Source organism: Marmota marmota, unplaced genomic scaffold (assembly GCF_001458135.2).
Source record: "Marmota marmota marmota unplaced genomic scaffold, marMar, whole genome shotgun sequence".
Lineage (NCBI taxonomy): Eukaryota > Metazoa > Chordata > Mammalia > Rodentia > Sciuridae > Marmota > Marmota marmota.
In genome coordinates, this window is record NW_025999982.1 from 5967032 (window position 1) to 5987089 (window position 20058).

At 34.1% G+C, this 20058-nt stretch overlaps 1 protein-coding gene across 2 annotated transcripts in view; it reads left to right on the forward strand.

The window, feature by feature from the left end:
• Positions 1-20058, forward strand: part of Zfand3 (zinc finger AN1-type containing 3) — a 242989-nt gene that overhangs the window by 6888 nt on the left and 216043 nt on the right. The gene's annotated exons all lie outside the window — the stretch shown is intronic.

The window sequence follows — 20058 nt, forward strand, 5'->3', positions numbered from 1 at the left end:
CCAGATTAGGCTTACTTGAGATTTCTGTTGAAAAATCCAGGAGGATTCCCAGGTTCTCAGCTTAAGTACTTGTGGAGCCTGTTAGCTGGATCCTTTAAAAATCGTAAAAGATGGGGCTGGGATTGTGGCTCAGTGGCAGAATGCTTGCCTCAGGCACTGGGTTTGATCCTCAGCACCACATAAAAATAAATAAATAAAAAATAAAGGTATTGTGTCATCTATAACTAAAAAATCAATTATCTTTAACTACACTTTAAATCAGTTATCTTTAACTCTTATAGCTACTGAGAATTACTCTTGAGTATTCTGTTTGTTGAGAGTCTGGTAAATCTGGATTTGATTTTAGCTTTTATATTTGTGAATTTGTATAGTGTGTATAATACCTGTCAAAGGTAAAGGTAGGAATAATTTGGAATCAAAATATAAAATGTTTATATTACAATGACATCAAGAAAATTTGTAAAAAAAATTATCCATCTGTTTTAATATTTGTTAGATCCTTCTAGTCCTTCTAGTCCTTGTCTATGTCATACCCATATTTTCAGTGTAATCATAAATGAGATCCTATTTAACCTTTTACAAAAATTCTGTATTATTTAGTTTGGAAGTAGTTTCATACATGGTGTAAATAATTTCAGAGTAATGTAAAATTAGAAAATTGGCAAAGCTTATCAAGCTGTAGTTGCATTAATTTAGGATGAATCTCTGGCCAGCAATCTCCTAAGTTTTAGAGGATCTTTATATCTTATATATATATATCTTGTATATTATAAGTATTTTTAAGCTTTAAAACTTACGCTTAAGCTTGCAACTCCTTTATTCATTGGATAGTGTTGTATCAGAATTAGCTGTATATTTGAAAAACTCTGTAATTTAAAGTGTAAATATTTAAGCTTTCAATATAGATTCAATAACAAGAAACTAAAAAAAATACTGGAATAGTTGACGTTTTCCTTGTTCACTCCATGAAATATTCTGGCCAGCTTTCAGACTAGTAGAAGAATTTCCATAGATTGAATAAAACTATTAGTTTTCCACTAATATGCCAGTGTTCTAGATTATCACAATTATTTTTTTTATTAGCTTTAGAACTGGTCATCCATTTTCTGAATTTAATGAATTACTTTCAGACCCTCTCTTATTATTAACCTTTCTTGCTACCTAGCATTTACTCATAGCCTTTAACCCCTTTAAGTAAGCAGAGTAAAGGGTCTGGGATTGTGGCTCAGTGGTAGAGCGCTTGCCTAGCATGTGTGAGGCACTGGGTTCGATTCTTGTCACCACATATCATCAGCAAGTAATAAAAATATTAAAAAAAAGTAGTAGAGTAAGATGAAATTGAGAGCAGGTAACATTCATTACATAGCATTACATCATTAGTTATGGTTCTTAAGTGGGAAGGATAAAAGAAGGTTTTTACAGTTGAGAAAATTTTTAGTTATCTACTGATTTTAATATCAACAGCAGAATACTTTAATATAGCAGAATACTCTAATAGCATGGGTCATAACTTGGTAGAACTGGTGAAAACCTTTTAAAACTTGGAGTTCATCAAAAATAGTTTTGCATTTTAAAAAATGTTTTTTATAAATAAGTTGGAGTTTATATTCTGTACCTTGCCAATTGTTAACTGCTATTACTAAACAATAGTCCCATTGTGAAATGTGAGATTTTGTTTTTGTGGACATTCTCATAGGACTTTATGAGAAAATTCTGAAATAAAGGGCAGATTAACTTTAAAAAAAAAAAAAAAACAAACGAACAAAAACCAAACACACCCCCACCTCCACTCCAACAAACTGCTTGGCATACTTGGAAGGGAATAAACAACTACAGACTACAGTTTTTACTTTTCTGGGATGCCAGATTTCAGCTCAGAGAAATTCTTCAGCAGAGCAATAAACCTTTGAAAATTGGTTTATAATGGAAATGCTGACAGACCATTAACTACAGTGGTGCAAATACACAGCTCTGACATACACGAGGTTGTCCCAAGTTGCTAAATACAATACACTACATTGGGCAGTGTACATCCTGTGGAAGCCAGTATTGGTGTATACAGTTTGTCATGTTATGCCACCTAATTATTAATGGGGAAGCTCAGACATATCACCTATGACATGCAGAAGAAGTATAATTTTAGAAGGAAAGAGTAGTTTAGGCTCTGCTGGTGCTGATAGCTCATTTTATATTTGCCACACTGGAAAAGGCCCAGGGTAAATTTAACATGATGCATTTAATCACCATTCCAATTACAGTGCCACTGAAGCAGATCAATGTTTTCTTACTACCAATTCATTGGAACTTCTAGGTCATAAAGTATCATTATTAGGCATATTGGAAAGTCTCAACCCAATGGAAATGTGGATTCTGGGATTTTCCAATTGCTTTGAAATAGTAATGGAGGCTACCTGGGTGTACATTTTCCCCATGTAAAATGAAAAGTGGAATTTAAAGGGATTGATATGACAAAGTGAGAATACTGTAATGCTCCAGAGAAGGATAAAGCTGAATGTTCATATCCAAAAGTAAAAGAAGGAAAATAACGAAAGAAGGTGTATTCTCCTATACCAGCCTGCTTAATGACTGATATCCCGGCTAATAATATATATTGTGAGAGTATGTCTTATTATTGGCTTTAGTCACATAATCTAGCACGATTCTTGGCACATTATATGGATACTAGTAAATATTTTTGGTTTACATGTTTGTTCATTGGAAAACTACGGAGTCTAGGTTTCAGGCACTGTGCTAAATGTTGAGTAGTGTTCCTCATGTGTGTTTGTATTCCATGTAATATTGTCTATGTAAATAAGCAGTTGGTATTAATCCATAAATGATTTCTTTTTTCTTTAAATATTTATTTTTTAGTTTTAGGTGGACACAATATCTTTATTTTTTATGTGGTGCTGAGGATGGAACCCAGTACCCCACTCTTGCTAGGTGAGCGCTCTACCTCCGAGCCACAACCCCAGCCCCCATAAAAGATTTCTTAAAGGCAGTGTAGGTACAATGCAGAGTGTCATGAATTCTTGTAAACACAAAAGTACATTGTGGCTAGAATCATGTTCATGGACTTGTAAATAAAAAGGCCTGACATCGTAACTAGATTTTAAATTCTGTACTCCTGTATTAAAAAAAAAATCAGTGCTAATTATAACTTAACTGTTCTGTTTGACTCAAAATATTAAAACAAAAAAAACTTCCCAGTGGTCATCTTAAATAAGACTGATCACCTCTTAAGAACATGTAAAGATTCCTGGACATTAGCCCCATAGATTTTGATTCACTGTGTTTGGGTGGGGTTGAGGAATCTGTATATTTTTAAAAATTTCTTTTTCTAATGTTTATGTATGGCCACTTTGGGCCTACCCTCCCTACTCTGGTCCCCTTTATCCCCTTTTATGATTTGCTTTTTAAAAAAATTTATTTATTCTAATTTGTTATATATGACAGCAGAATGCATTTCGATTCATTACACATATAGAGTACAATTTTTCATGTCTCTGGTTGTACACAGAGTCACACCATTCATGTCTTCATACATGTACTTGAGATAATGATGTCCATCTCATTCCACTTGTCTTCTATTCCTTCTGCCTCCTCCCTCCCCTTTGCCTTTCATGGTTTACTTTGAAATGAGTGGTGACAGTTATCTTTAGACTCTTGGGTTTTCTGGCTAGCACAATATTAAATAATTAAGTCATTTCCTGGTGGGAGGAAAGTAATGCTAGCATATACAACTTCTGTCCATATATTTCACTGGAAAGCTATTGTTAGGACAGTTTGGGGTAGGATACAATTTTCTTTTCATAGCTATTCATAGAATTGTGATGCTGAAAGGTGTCTTAGAAATTATTTAGTTTATTCATTTAGAAATCATTTAGAATATTCATGTACAAGTTTTATTTCCCTCCTTTTATATTTGAGTTAATCTTGGAATAAGAATTTGAATCCCAGCTGTACCTCTTAATAAGTTGTCTCATTTCTCTGAGGCTTCATTTCTTATACATAAAGTAAGGTTTATGATGCCTGCCCACCTACCTTGTTAGGGGATTTGTTTTGTTTTGAGATGGGGATGGGTTTTGTTTTCTTGCTTAGACTGGCTGCCTCCATCCTCCCACCTCCACTTCCTGATACTGGGATTACAGATGCGAGCACTGTGCCTGGCTCTTTACAGGAAATACAAAAGTATTTTTTAGTGGTTAATGAATCTTTATTTTATTTATTTATATGCAGTGCTGAGGATTGAACCCAGTGCCTCACACATGCTAGGCAAGCGCTCTACCACTTGAGTTACAACCCCAGTCCCTACAGAATTTTTTTTCCTTATGGGATTTTAATAATTAACTGAAGTACATAAAAAATGCTTAGCATACGTGAAGTTAGCCAATCCCCCCCAAAAAACAAATGCCGAATGTCTTCTCTGATATAAGGGAGGTGACTCAAAATGGGGTAGGGAGGAAGAGCATGAGAAGAAAATTACCTCTAGATAGGGAAGAGAGGTGGGAGGGAAAGGGAGGGGGAATGGGAATTGCATGAAAGATGGGAGGAGACCCCTTTGTTATACAGAATACAGGTATGAAGATGTGAGGGGGAAAAAAAAAGAAGTGGGTCACATTAGATTGGGAAGAGAGAAGTGATGAGAGGGGGGAGGGAAGGGGAAGGGGGGAATGGAAGGACAGCAGAATAAAATAGTCATTATTATTGCTGTGGGTATATACGTGACTGCATAACCAATGCAATTCGGCAACCGGTACACTTAGAAAAATGAGAAATTATATCCCATCTGATTCAAATGTATGATATATCAAGATCATTGTACTGTCATGTGTAACTAATTAAAACAAATAAGAAAAAATGCCTAGCATGTATCTTGCTTGTAGCAGTGTAGCAAGTGATCAATTAATGTTAACTATAATATGATGGATCTATGATATATTTAAAAGCCAAAAGAAGTAGAAAAATTGTAATATTTAGGTTCAAGTTAAAAATGCTCTATACATATGCAGTTTATTGTTTTAATTTTAGATTGTAGTATAATACAGGTAAAATATATCCTTTTAATACTTTAAACATTTCAGTGGCATTTAGTACAACCACAGTGTTCTGCAACTTTACTACTGTCTAGTTCCAGAATATTTTCATCACCTCATGAAGAAAACTCATCCTCATTGAGTAGTTGCTCCTATTCATCCCTTTCCTTATCTCCTTGGAATCACTAATCTGCCTCTGTCTCTTTGGATTTGCCTATTCTGTATATTTATTATGAATAGAACCATACAACATGTGACTGTTTTCTTCATTTGTATAGAGTTTTCAAGGTTCATGTTGTAGTATGTATCATTACTTCATTCTTCATATCTAAATAATACTTCATTGTATATAAATATCAAATTGTTGGTGAACATTTGGGTTCTTTTCATCTTTTGGCTGTGTGAGTATTGCTACCACACATGTAACACGTGCAGGTTTTATTTGAATACCTGCTTTCAGTTCTTTGGTCATATATCTAAGAATGGAATTGCTGGGCCATATGGTAATTTTGTGCTTAACTGTTTGAGGACCTGCCAGACTGTTTCCTACAGTGTCTACATAATTTTATATCCCACTAACAGTGTGTAAAGGTTCTAATTTCTTCATATAGTGATGAACATTTATTTATTTTTTGTTTTTTGATGATGCCCATACTACCAAGTGTGAAGTGTGTCTCATGGTTTTGATCTGCGTTTTTCTGATAAGTAAGAACATTAGACATCTTTTATATCTTTCTTAACCATTTATATATCTTCTTTGGAAAATGAAGATTTATTAGCAAATCTTTTGTTTATTATTTAATTGGATTGTGTTTTTGTTGAAGGCAGAGTATTATGATCATGAAAATTAACTTATTCTTTGGGGGCCCTGTTGGGGAATATAAAATAGATTTTGGAATATAAAATAAGGGATTGCAGTTCACTCTTGTACCAAAATTTTGTTGACTATTTCATTTTTATCAGAGTTTCTTGAAATGTAACTCATTTAGTTTTATAGTTTAACTTGATGTCTCACTCTCTGCTTCCAGTCTGTACTGGCAGATGATGGAATTTCTTTCCAAATTGTCATTGTTTTGTAACTCTGGAGTTGGATGAATTTTAGCAAATTTATTGAGTTGTACAGCTATCATCATACCCATACCAGTACTGGCAGACAGTTTCTTCTCATACTTCAGGTGACCACTAATCTGCTTTATTTCTGTTGATTTGCCTTTTCTGAATGTTTCACAGAAGTGTAATCATATGACACTTCTTTTTTTCAGCTGGTAGACAATTTTTTTCGTTTTTGGTTATTATTCATAGTGAATATTCATGTACAAGTTTTTTTCGTGTTTGCATCTTTCTCCAATTTTTTATTTGAAAAATTTCAACATCACAGAAAAGTCGAGTTAGCATAATGAACTCCTATATACTCTTTTTTTGGGGGATGGTGGTGATGGTACCGGCTATTGAACTCAGGGACATTTGACCACTAAGCCACATCCCAGCCCTATTTTGTATTTTATTTAAAGTTAGGGTTTTACTGAGTTCCTTAGAGCCTCACTGTTTCTGAGGCTGGCTTTGAGCTTGAAATCCTCCTGCCTCAGCCTCTGGAGCTGTTGGGATTACAGGTGTGCACCATGGTGCCCACCCTGGCGCCCTGTTCCCATATTCTCTTCACCTAGGTTCACTGATCAGCATTTGCTACCCATGCTTTGTCTTTTAAAATGAATACACTCCCTTTCAAGCCATTTGTAGATGCCATGATACTTTGCCTATTATGTGTTTTAGAATGAGAACATTCTCAACTATAGTATTACTTATCACACTTAGAAAATTAGAAAAATTTCATAATATTAATGTTTTGTAGGCTACATTGAAATTTACCCATTTGTCCCCTAAAGACTTCTATTAGTGCTTCCTCCCTACTTTTATAAGATGAAAATGATTTATGGATTGCCTTTGGTTGTTACTTCTCTTAGTTTCTTTCAATCTAGAACAAGTCCTCTGCCTTTTTAAATTTTTCTTGTCATTGAGGTTTGGAAGTGGCCTTATCTTACATTTTAGATTTACCTCTTTGCTTTCTCATGATTTATTTTGGGTTATACAGTTTTGGTAAGGAAACAGCATTAATGGGAGGTTGAAAAATTTTAAATATATCAGTGATAAAGTGAAAAAGCAAATCAAAGCATGGAATCATAAAAACACCTAGGAAAAAATATAAAAATCCCTAATGTGCTTTATTATAGTATAAAACATGTAGATTGCATCAGAGTGAATATAATGTCAGGTTGTCCCCTACTTTGTATAGCAAAGTTTGATAATTTGATTAAGGTATTGAAGCCACATTGTAAAGGTATAACTTTTGAATTTGGTAAGTAATTTGTAGAATGAAAGTTTGAGATTATAGTGTCTTGTTCTTCAGTAATATTTTATAAGTGTTTCAGTATTCTATTGCTACATCAGGGATGCATAGAATATTTTGAAAATTATATAGTTGAAAAGGTGCATGCCTGTAATCCCAGCAATTCTGGAGGCTGAGGCTGGAGGATCACAAGTTTGAGGCCAGCCTCAGTAACTTAGGGAGACTAGGTCCATCCCCCCCGCCCCCCAAAAGGGGGGGGGGAGGGCTGCGGATGTGGCTCAGTGGTAAAGTGCCTCTGCATTTAATCTGCATTGTCTTCCTTAGGTTTCTCTGCCTTCTAAATGTATCCATCCCATACCTTCCTTGACTTGATAGGCTTCAGAGAGGAATTTAATTTGAATTTATTGTGGGTAGTATGCAAGGGTTGTGGAGGTAAATTTTGTTTTAGAAGTTGCTTTTGATTTTAAAGTGATATTTGATTGCAGTTTAGTGCATATCAAAATGGTGGAGAAAGTAATAGAATCTACTCAGAAGACTTTCTCAACAATAACCAATCTCATATATCAGTTAATTCACTCCCCTAAAGCAGATTTAATTACTTCTGAAAGTTAACAAATTTCACTTACAATTCACTACTTTGTGGGTTTTTTTTTTTTTAAAGCTTTGATGTTGCCTGTTTTTTCTCTGTGTTTCTGAAACTGCTCATACTATGGTACTGTTCTGTCAGGGGTAGTAGAATCTCAGGATGTTACACTAAGTCTGTAAATACTTCTCTTTCCTTCCTTGGGAAATGAGAATATGGTATGTCAATTATATCAGTAATTGATGTAAAGTTATTTGCACGGTCATTGTGTTTGTGACTGGCCTGTTCCAGAACATGGGAAATATGTAGTGGAAGTCTGTTACTCAGATTGATGAGATTGATGGGAAAGTGAAAAAATGTGTTAAAGCATGGAGTCCTAAAAATAACTTGGATTTTTAAATTTACAACATAAATGTACATGATTTGCATTTTAAAATGAGGCCTAAGACCTTTTATTTGCATATCAGTGAAATGATTTGATAGCCATACACTTGTTTCCTCATAAGTCACACAATTAATACACAACATCTGTGATAGCTTAGCAGTAGGTATGAATATGGCCTCTAGGACCAGGCTGGAACCCTTACTTTCTGCTTCTTACTAGCAGAGAACTTAGATGAGTTAACGTTAAGTGCCTCAGTTTCCCTTTGTTAAGTACAGACAATAATAATAGCATTGAGTCAGTAACTATGAAACACATAGTAGTTTAAAATGGTTAACTCATTTAATCATGCTCTATAACTGGCACATAGGTACCTAAGTATAAATTAATTAATGTCCAGTTTAGGTTCAATTATGAGACTGAAGACTTTTTTTTTTTTAAAGAGAAACTTCAGACTTTATTTAAAAAAGTGGTTTGGCTACTTTCTTGGGACTTATTATCTTAGAGACTAAAACCATCTGTGAATCAATCTGAGAGTATGTTTCCTATATTTTCGAGAAGTTTTAAAATTGTAAAATATTTGTTTAATGTGATAAATATATTGTATTTATTAATATATATAGTATTCAGTCTTAAATATATTGAATACTACTTGATATTTTGACACATGTATACATTATGAAATGATTAAAGTAAGCTAATTAACAAATTCATTACCTCACCATTGTTTTCCACACTAGCTATGGTCACATTTACATTCCTATCAATGTATACAAGAGTTTCATTTTTTTTTTTACATCCTTACCAACACTTTATCATTTATCTCTTGACTTTTTAATAATAGCCATCTTAACAGGTATAAAGTGATTTGCGTTTCTTGGATAATGAGTGATGTTGGACATTTTTTCCTATACTCATTGGACATTTTGAGAAATGCCTTTTTAAGTTTGCCCATTTTAAAATCTGGTTGTTGTCTTGCTATTGAGTTGTTGTGATTCATACATATTTTGGATATTAACTTCTTATCCTATGTATGGTTTGAACATATTTTCTTCCATTATTTGTTTCTTTTCTCTTTTGATTGTTTCCTTTGCTGTGCATAATCTTTCTAGATTTTTACGATATATTCCTTAGTCATTAAGTTGTTTTGGCCATGCCTGTCTGCCAGCATCTTTTTTTTTTTTTTTTTAATAACAACACATCTTTTAATCTCTTCAAAGTAATTACATGAATTTCATAGAAATAATGCTTTCTTTTTGCATTTATTGGTTTAAGTTGTAGCGGATTAAACTAATTACAGTAGAAACCAAATAGACATAATTAGTTATGGCAAAGAAATATTTGGGGACAAAAAAACCCCCTGGATTTTGATAGACATTCACTTAACAGGTGGAAGTAGAAATGAGCCTGCAGATTGGAAAATAGCTCTGCTGTCTGAGAGATTGTTTGCCAAGCTTTGGTTATGTCAGTCCGTTTTCATGAGCATAGGTTAATGTAGTCAATTGAGTGAGGTTGTCAAGAAAACTTAAGTATTTTTTTTCTTCTCTCTGTGTTCTTTCTAAAAAGAGGATGATGCTATAGACATCACCTTACTATAGGTTCTGGTCTTGGGTCTGTGTTCTGCCAGCTTATATAGCCTTTCATCTTATTTTTCTTGTGATGGTTTAGGTACCATATGTTTGTGAAAGGTGGCAAGTTCTCTGGCTATGAAAATAGACTGGCCCAACAGTATGAGTCCTTTTAAAGTAATTAGCCATGGTTCAGTACTAGCCCTCAGCCTTGGGGAATGGAACCATATACTCTTAAGTTGAATTCTGTCAGATGGGTCTGGAGCCTTATGCTTTTTAATATTTCCACAGAGTCTTACATGGTGGCACAGAGAATGCTCATAAGTATGTGAATATCATCAATAGAAAACAGGATTGAAATTTAGAATATCAGACAGTTTAGAAAGTTGGTGAATATACACAGTATGACATGCAGTTGGATCAGGACAAGATAATCATCTTAAAGAAAGTAACCAGCTGTAGAAATTTGGTATAGGAGATAATGACTTTGCATTTTTAATCATAATTAAAATGGTGCTTACAGAAATCACAAAGTCATTTTACCATATTTAGTATTAGACCTTCACAGTCCAAATATGAGGAATATCTCAGAAAAATATTCCAGAGCGAGCAGTTTGAAAAACTAGAAAGTAGAACTGTGCCAGACCATTTTTGCAGATACTTAGCCTAGAAATAACAAAGGAGAGTTAGTAGTTCTCTTTTTTTTTTTTTAAAGAGTGAGAGAGAGAGAGAGAGAGAGAGAGAGAATTTTTTAATATTTATTTTTTAATTTTCGGCGGGCACAACATCTTTGTATGTGGTGCTGAGGATCGAACCCGGGCCGCACGCATGCCAGGCGAGTGCGCTACCGCTTGAGCCACATCCCCAGCCCCGTTAGTAGTTCTCTTAATAAATTATATATGATTATGTTATTGTGTGATCATAGATTCATAGAATGTTAGAGGTCACTCATCTAAGTAATTCACTTTATTTTAACCCCAGAGCCAGGATTACACGTTTTCAAGCCACGCTTTTACAAACTCTCAGGCTGTTGCAATTACCACTACCCCTGTAGCTGCCTGTGTTTTTAGACTGTTGACAGAATTATAAAAGAGCCTACAACAATGGGAGTGGTGTAAGTAAGAAATTAGAAATTCAGGATTGTAAGCACTGAAATATACAAAAAAACCCCAGTAGAATCTCTGGTGATTGTGAAACAAGGGGATTAAAAAAGATATACTCTTGAGTTTAATTCTGGTTCTCATTTCTTGCTCTAAGTTTAATAGTTCAGATTGATGACATGGAGAATTTTCTTTTGCAAATTTTAGCCAATCTTCTATTTGTGATGAATGATTAAGCTAGTCGGGAAATGGGAATTTTGAACTTTGAATTTTAGTTATTTATATGTCAGTGAGCATTGGAGTGGGAATAAGAAAAGCAGTTTCTCCTCTCCTATCATTTTTCAACCATGTTCCAAGGTGGATATCCTCTCAATCCTTTCACAGTCTTCCTAAGAATGCCCTAGTAGACTTATCTAATGTTTAAATGTTTGGAATTTGAGCAAATGAAAAGTCCTGTTGAAGTTTAAATGACATTTATTTTTAATGTCAGTGACATTACCTTTACATTTAAAATCTTCTTTTGTTTGTATATTGGTATCTATTGCTTTGGCTTTCATATTTAGTAGATGTTCTGTTGGCACTTGTATTTTACCTGAATGAAACAAATGAAAATGTCACATCATGTAAGATACCATTTTCCTTGAATGTTTTCCAGTTGCTTGAAAGTACTGAGTGCTGCTTTTTCTCAGCCATACAACTATTTAACCCTGTGGTTTGAACCGCTTATAAGTCTATCATCTTCCAGGCTTATGACTCATTTTCTGACAAAGAAAAATCTAATAACAATACTTTAGGCTTACTTTTCATCTTTTATTAAAATTATTCTGCCTTTGATCTGATTTTGCATAAGTATGGATAAGTGAATATCTCTTTCACAAAGCCTGAATTATCTTAATAAGAAAAGTACATAAATGCACATTTCATCAGGATGAAGCCAAAATATTTTTCACCTGGGTAGGGCAAGTGTGTATTTAGTTCTTGAAAAATTTTTGTGTAATCATTATTGTAAAAATGATGGAAAATGCAAAGAGCTCTGCTTTGCTGTAGAAGAAGTGGTTCTTCAGTGTATTTAATCCATTGCAAATGTTTCATGGCCATTTAATTATTTTGACCCCTATTTTGAGAAAAGCATTCTGATCTCCATAAATGTAGTAACCACCTAACCCCATCCATTTGCAGAAGCAGCATGACTAGCCATAAGAAAAACAAGGCTAGGGAATACCTCAAGCTATTTCTCATATGTGTTTTGTCTCAGTTTATTCTTAGGGTTATGCTCTCATACTGAGTGGTTGGTAATCTTGCACGTATTTTCATAGAAACATGAAGAATGCCTTTGGAATAGTGCTATCTAAAGTACTGTAGAAATTTTTTTCAGGGTAGTTTTGTACCAAAAGTATGTGATTGAACTGTATTTTATGTGTAGTATGATCTTAAATGTGTAAATTAATTTTGACAAATGTATATACCTATGTAATCATCACCCAGATCAAGATACAGAAAATTTTCCTCAGTGCAGAAAGTGCCCTCCATTGATAAAGAATTCTGAAAAAAATATTTTTATAAAGTGGATGGGAATAAATGAAACTACATTTATCAACTGTATATTTTGATTTCTTTAGTTATATCTGATAGCAATGAACTTTTTTCCCTCCTGTTTTCTCTGCTATAAACGTGAATTCTGCTATGCATTAGTTTTACTGTAATACAGAGTTTGAGTTTCCTAAACGATCATGCATTTACATATGATAACAAAATGTAAGGCAGTCTTTGTTTTCTCAATAAGAACAAAATGTTCTTATTGAGAAATCTATTATGTTTGGGCATAACTGGTAAGATGGTCATAACCATTGTATATACATGGTATGCTAGAATTGATAGTGTCATTAAGTTGAATATAGAAACTTTTAAATAGTTAAATTTCATCAACATATAGCTCACATGTGTGCAGTTCACATACGGATTTCACATACAGTTGTTCACCCAGTTTATCCCAATGGTAACTGCATGTTTAACATCACTGATTATAGAAGTATTTGTACATGTTCCTCATAAAAATTTTAAAATACTACTTTTTCTATACTTACGAACAGATTTATTCAGACATTCCACATCTTTGTAGACATCACTTTTTACTTTTTGCTAAAAATCACTTTTAAAGTCATTGACCATGTTTCTTAAAAAGATCCCATATTCACTTATTGTTTCAACTTGCACATTTTCTAAGATAAAGAATAGATTTTGAACCTTTAAAATCTGTAAATGTTGCTGTCACTTGAATATTATCCTAAACCATAAGTATCCGTTCATGTAACCTTAGGAGAGTGGTCATAATTTTGATGTCATTTATGATCTTCTGACAACATTCAAAAGCTTTTATTCCATTGCTTTCTAGATGATCTTCAAAGGAGCCATTGATGGCATTGGTGAGATTACTCTCCAGAAATAAACATTAAATCTATGTTTAAACTGTATCTATTTATATCTATATCTACACTGTATCTGTCTATGTTAAAACTCTTTCCTCTCTCCTTTTAAGATTTGTTTGGTGTAATGCCTTTGACAACACATCCAACACTGGTGTTGCTTGATGTCCTTCCAGACTTCTGTGTTTCTGAACTTTGCCATCTCAGGTCTTTCACAGACCTTTCACAGACCTTATCTGAATAGATGATCTTAGGATAGTGATTCCTCTGATTTTGTCTTCCTTTTTTGAAACCCCAAATACCATCTCTGTGGGCATGACTACATGCCTGATTTTTTTACTTTCAGTTTTTTGAAGGCCTCCCCCATTTGTGTTCATATTTAGCATAAATTAGTGCTTGCTTAAAGGAGTCCATTGTAAAGTAATGATTCATTGTAAAGCAATTGTTGATAATTTTGGGAATGAAAATCTATTATGTTTGGGCATAACTGGTAAGATGGTCATAACCATTGCATATACATGGTATGCTAGAATTGATAGTGTCATTAAGTTTCTCTTGTGGAAAAAGCATTTTGAAAATATTTGAAATATGTTCAGTTCATTGTATTCCCTCCTTCCCTCCCTCCCTCCCTCCCTCCCTTTACACAAACGATTTCAAATGCTAAAAATCCTAATTTCTTTTGACTATTGATGATCATGCTTCATCTTGTTTATAATTGTTGGATGGTGCTGAACTAAGCTTTTAGTAATGTGTATAGAACCACAGGTGATCCGACTTGTTTTACATTTCTATATTTTTAGTGTAAGAACTTAAAAATACATAAAACCAGAGGCATATCCTGTGGTCTGCCCTCCTTGATTTGGGTGTACAGTATTAAAGAAATTCTAATCACAATACCCCACCTGGAATCTAAATTTTTATGGTGAAATTACTTTTGAAATAAGCAGTTTTAAAGTGATTCATACTGCTACACTCTAGAACCTATTATTTAGTACATTCTAAAAATGAGTCCCTCTTATTAACAAGTCTTTTCCTTTTTAATATTCCCTTAAAAACAAAAACTTTGCAGACATTGTCTGAGTGATTTAGAGTGATGTGAAATAGTTCTGACAAGCTGGTTGCACTGTTGAAAGCCTCCTTTGTCATTCTCAGCTAGGATGTCATCTATTTGAACTGGCCCTTTTCTTGTTTGCTTGGGGTGAGCAGAGAATGATATTTAGCAGAGCTGTTTGCTGTGTCCTAGCTTGTGTAGGGATTTAGATTTTCTGACTGTAAATGTGTTAGGTGTCAGGCAGATTGTTCCTGGTCTTTAGTCTTGTAATTTTACCTCTAAGGCAACTGAAATGGTTTTAGAGTGAAGGATGCATTCTAGTTTGTTTTTGTTTTTTTTTTTTTGCAACTCTCCCTTTACCCCTATTTCCTTCCCTTTCTCCTTCCTTCTATTGATTTATCCTGTTTTCTTCTTCCCTCCTCCTGAATTAGTAAAGGAATTTAAGAACTGTGATTAGTTTGCTTTTATAGAAATTAGAATTTTTAAAAAGAAACACAGGATTTTGAAGGAGTAAATCTCATTGTCTAGGTTTTTTTTTTTTTTTTTAAAGGTCCATGTCTAATCTAGAGAAGAAACCAAATGGAAGAGTTGGCATGTTTATGTGTTGGTACTGATTTTTCTTTTTTATTCTCCTTTAGTATTCTTATGCCCTAGGTTCTTCCTCTACTGCCCAGGGGAAAAAAAAGAGTGTATGTTGAGGAACATTGATAGGATGACAGGATTATTTTTTAATTTCTATATTTATATTAAAACAGCTTCTCTGTGGGTTTGGCATGCATGTGTTTCCATGGGTAGGTATAGATAATAGTCTTGTTTATGTTAGAAAAATATGTTAATAGGACTTTTCTAGAATTCTAAGAAATTAAGAATGGAAATTCCTCGTAATGAATTTTATTCATTATTAAAAATGAGTGAAATTGAACTTTTTTTAAAACAAGAAGACACACCATTAAACAGAATAACAATTTTTACCACCAAAGATTTGAAAGTGAAAATACTGAATGTTGGTAAGGGTGTATGGGAAAACATACGTGAACTTTTCAAAATTTAGCCGTACTTAACAAAATCATACATTTCCTCTAGTAAATTTTACTTTTCAAATCAGTTTTAAGGATAATCATTCAGACACATTTATGACCATGATTTTTGTCTATAAATGCTGACTGTAGCAACATATATTAAGAAAAATAAATACTCAGGGAAAAGATTATATATCCAATATAAGCTTGCAACAAAAATAAAGTATTAATATGTACTAGATTATTATTATTTATATCTGTTATGTTATTTATTATATAATTATTCTAGAGCAACAAAGCGTTCTTGAAGAATGGCACAAGAAATATTAAGTGTAAATTTAAAATTAAAAAAATATTTTTATCGTGCATTTCTTTTAATTTTTGATATACAAAAGAAAATATATGACCATATAATATATAATACAAAGCATAATAAAATGAATACCTGTGAAATACCACACATTTTCACCAATAAATATAATATAATATAATATATTAAATATAATAAATATATAATATATAATATATTAAATATAATATATAATATTTTAAATATAATAAATATAATATATTAAATATAATAAATGCTGAGTTATGCATATCTATTTATAAAAATGAGTAAATATTTCAAAATGTTATCAGTTCTTATTTTGGGTAGGTAGAATCGTAAGTGATCTTCAGTTAATGCTTAAATGTTTTTGTTCTTTTTCTATATTCTATATAAGGAGTATGTATTTGCAAATAGCATTAATTATTGAGAGGATAAACAAATTAAACTGGTTTTTAACTTTCTACAATGTCTGCCACCTGTTATCTCCTGAATGATAAATCATGTCAAGATATACAAATCTACTAATTATGAAATGCATTGTGATGGAGCTCCTGAGTGATGATAAGTTGACAGCCATAAGACTTGTGGATATCCTATCATTTAGCTGGTGTTTAAATGATCTCTACAAAATACATTTAAAAATTTACTTGTATTTTTGTGATCCATATCTCTGAAAAAAAGATTATTTTCTTTATTTAGCAGATATGCCTATTAAGTACAAAATAAGAGTAACCAAGAGGGTTTTTGAGCTCATCTTCTAGTTGTGAAAGGAAGTCAGCTAGCAAAGAGTCAAATGGTGAGATATCAAAGAATGATGTGCTGTGAGAGAAAAGAAGAGGGACTGATTTAAATTGGGTCAGGGGAAGGATACTGAAGAGGTTTGAACTAGAACCTGAATTACAAAAAGAGACTGCCTTAACAATGATTTGGAGATGGAGAATGTGCCACAGCATGGACAGAAGCTCTGTGGCACATTCTAGGAACAGAAAAAAGACCAGTTTGGTTGGAATGTGGAGAGTAAACAGGACAAAATGATGGTTAACAGTGGAAAGGAATAGGGTTGGCAGAGTCACACCACAAGGGGACTTCTAGTCTTTGGTAAAAAGTTTGAGCTTTACACTAAAAGCCACAGGAAATTGTTGGATAGTGTTAAGATCTAAGTTGTTTTTACAAGATTATCCTGGCTATTGTATGGAAAATCCATTGTTGAAGGTCAAGAATGGGAATGGGGAGACCAGTTAAAAGTCATTAACTATGACATAGGAGAGAGTTAGTAGTGGCCAGAGTAGAAGTACTGAGAAGAAGAGGAAGTGCGTAGGTTTCAAGTCTTTTTGCAAGAAGAGTGGATCTTGCTGTGTTGTACATGGGAAACTGAAGGAAAGAAGGGAATCAGAGGAGTTTGATTTGAGCGGCTTGGGGGGAAGAAGGTGTTAGCATTTATAAAGGTATATAAGAAAATGTGTGAAACTTGGAAGAGAGTTTGAGAATTCTAATTTGAAATTCTGTGTTTGCCCTCATGTTGCATGTTGGCATGTCAAATAGGCACATATGTGAGTTTGCAGCAAGGTGAAGAAGTTTGGGATCGAAGGTAAACATATGTAAATTTTTAGTCTAAAGATACAATATATAATGCCATGGGATTGCATGAGATCACCAGATGAGAAGTAGAGCTTATGAGGAATGAATCATGGGACTCCCAGATAAATGTCTTGGCAGTGGGGGAGGAACCAGTAAGGGAGGCTGAAAGGGGACAGCGAGGTGGGAAGAAAATTAGGTAGCAGGGAGGGTAAATTTGATTTAGGACCCAAGTGACAAGAAGATAAAAGAAGAGTGTGTTTGGGGCTGGGGTTGTGGCTCAGTGGAAGGGTACTTGCCTAGCACCTGTGAGGCCCTGGGTTTGATCCTCAGCACCACAAAGAAAGATGAATAAATAAAGGTATTGTGTTCATCTACAACTATTTTAGTCAGTTTTTTGGCCATTGTGATGAAGAAGACCCAACCAGAACAACTATAGAGGAGGAAAAGTTTATTTGGAGGCTCTTGGTTTCAGAGGTCTCAATCCACAGACAGATGGTTCCATTTTTGGGGGTTTAAGGTGAAGCAGTACCTCATGGCAAAACATTTTGGCATGAGAGTATGGCAGCATCTCACATGATGATCAGGAAGCAGAGAGAAAGATCTCCACTTGCCAGATACAAATATACACCCCAAAGCCTTGCCCCCCAGTGCCTTACCTACTCCAGCCACACCCCATCTGTCTTCAGTTACCACTCAGTTAATCCCTATCAGGTGATTAATTCACTGATTGGGTTAAGGCTCTTGTAACCCAGTCATTTCTTCTCTGAACCTTCTTGCATTGTTTCACACATGAGCTTCTGGGGGGAACACCTCATATCCAAACCATAACAACAACTTTAAAATAAAAATAAGAAGAGCGTGTTTTAGAAAGAAGAATAAGGTTTGTGAAGTGCTGCCGAGAAAAAATAAGATGAGATCAGAGAAGAACTCTGTGTATTAATTTTCTGAGGCTGCTATAACAAATCATTGCAAATTTAGTGGCATAAAACAAAATAAATTTATTCTCAAAGTTCTGCAGGCTACAAAATCTGTTAGGGCTGTCTTTGGGACTCTAAGGGAAAATCCATTCCTTGCCTCTGCTAGCTATCCCCAGTATTCCTGAATTTGTGATTTTTATCATTTCAGTCTGTTTCCATCTCAGTCTGTTTCCATCTATCTTAACATCACCTCTCCTGTGCACATCTCTCAACTCACAAGCACATTCTTGCCACTTTTATAAGAACACATAATGATGTCATTTAGAGCTCACATGGATAATCCAGGGCAATCTCCTCATTCAAAATTCTTAATTCATCTATAAAGACCTTTGTTCTAGATAAGGTAACTTCTAGGGATGACAAATTTCAGGGAATTAGGATTTGATGTCTTTGTGTAGTCATTATTCAACCTGTTACACATTGGTGTTAGAACATAGAAGCTATTGGAGATCTCAAGAGTAGTTTCATTGTAGTGGTTGGAACAAAGAAGAATCACATCTCTCTTTCATGCTTGCTTTCATATAGAAAGCACTGTTTTCTGTCCCACGACTATGCAGATTGTTCATACTGCTTTTATGTAGGTAATCAGTAGTTGGATGCCTGAGGTTAGCTTCAGGTTTCACATGTACAACATGAGAAAGGAGCAAAGTTTTCAGAAGTTTCTGCCAGTTATTTTGGTTTCATTGTTGTTGATCCCTGTGATCCAAATTGGCATTGTTCAGCAATGACCATTATTTTTATAGCCAAAATCTGGTTTATTTCAGATTTAAAGCATATTTTGATTAATAACATCTGCTATATTAGTTCTTTTATAACCCAGTTGATCAGTATGTTACTGAAAGTTTCCTGTTCAGAATATGAAACGAATGTCATTTATATAAGTAGTGGGTATTTTAAATACATTATCTGAAAAGAGATCAAGGAGAGTAAAAAAATGCTATTTTGCTATTTTTTTTTTCTTAACAGCTTTGTGAAACACAATTTTTAAATTTTTTATTTTTTTGTTACCAGGGATTGAAACCAGGTTAAAACTGGCACACTTGGATCTGAGCTGCCCTCAGTTGTTTTTTGCAGGCTTTCCATGATTCCTGCTGCACAGTAGGGAGCAGCAAAGGTGTTGTACCAAGTACCTCTGGCTCTTTGGGACGCTGCATGGACTAGAGATAGTAAAATATCATATGTTTAATATATATATATATATATAATATATCATGCTTCTCTGAGGGGGAGTTCTAGTTAACAAAGGAATTCCTTCAACCCTAGTTCTTCCTTGTGTTGGAACTGAAATGATTGTGAGTGTAGGGGTGTGTGTGTGTGTGTGTGTGTAAGTAAGTAAGGGAGGATGGGGGTTGTGCTTCTGCCAGATGAGAGGTTTTCCTATCTCAGGGAGCTAACTTGATTAGGTCAAATCTTTTAACTGTGGGACCATTCTCAAAACCTATTAGTTTGGGATTTGTGTGTCTACCAGCTTCTATATTGGGGCAGAGGCCTGTGTTTTGCATGGTGAAAAGAAGCTTATGGGCTTGGAATTAGACCAGATTTGTTCATTTACTGTTTCTGTAATCTTTGTAATTTATATACTCTCTAGGAACTTCTGTTTCCTCCTTGGTAAAACAGTTGAAGGAATCTGGTAGTATGCCTACCATATAGTAATCATCTAACAAAT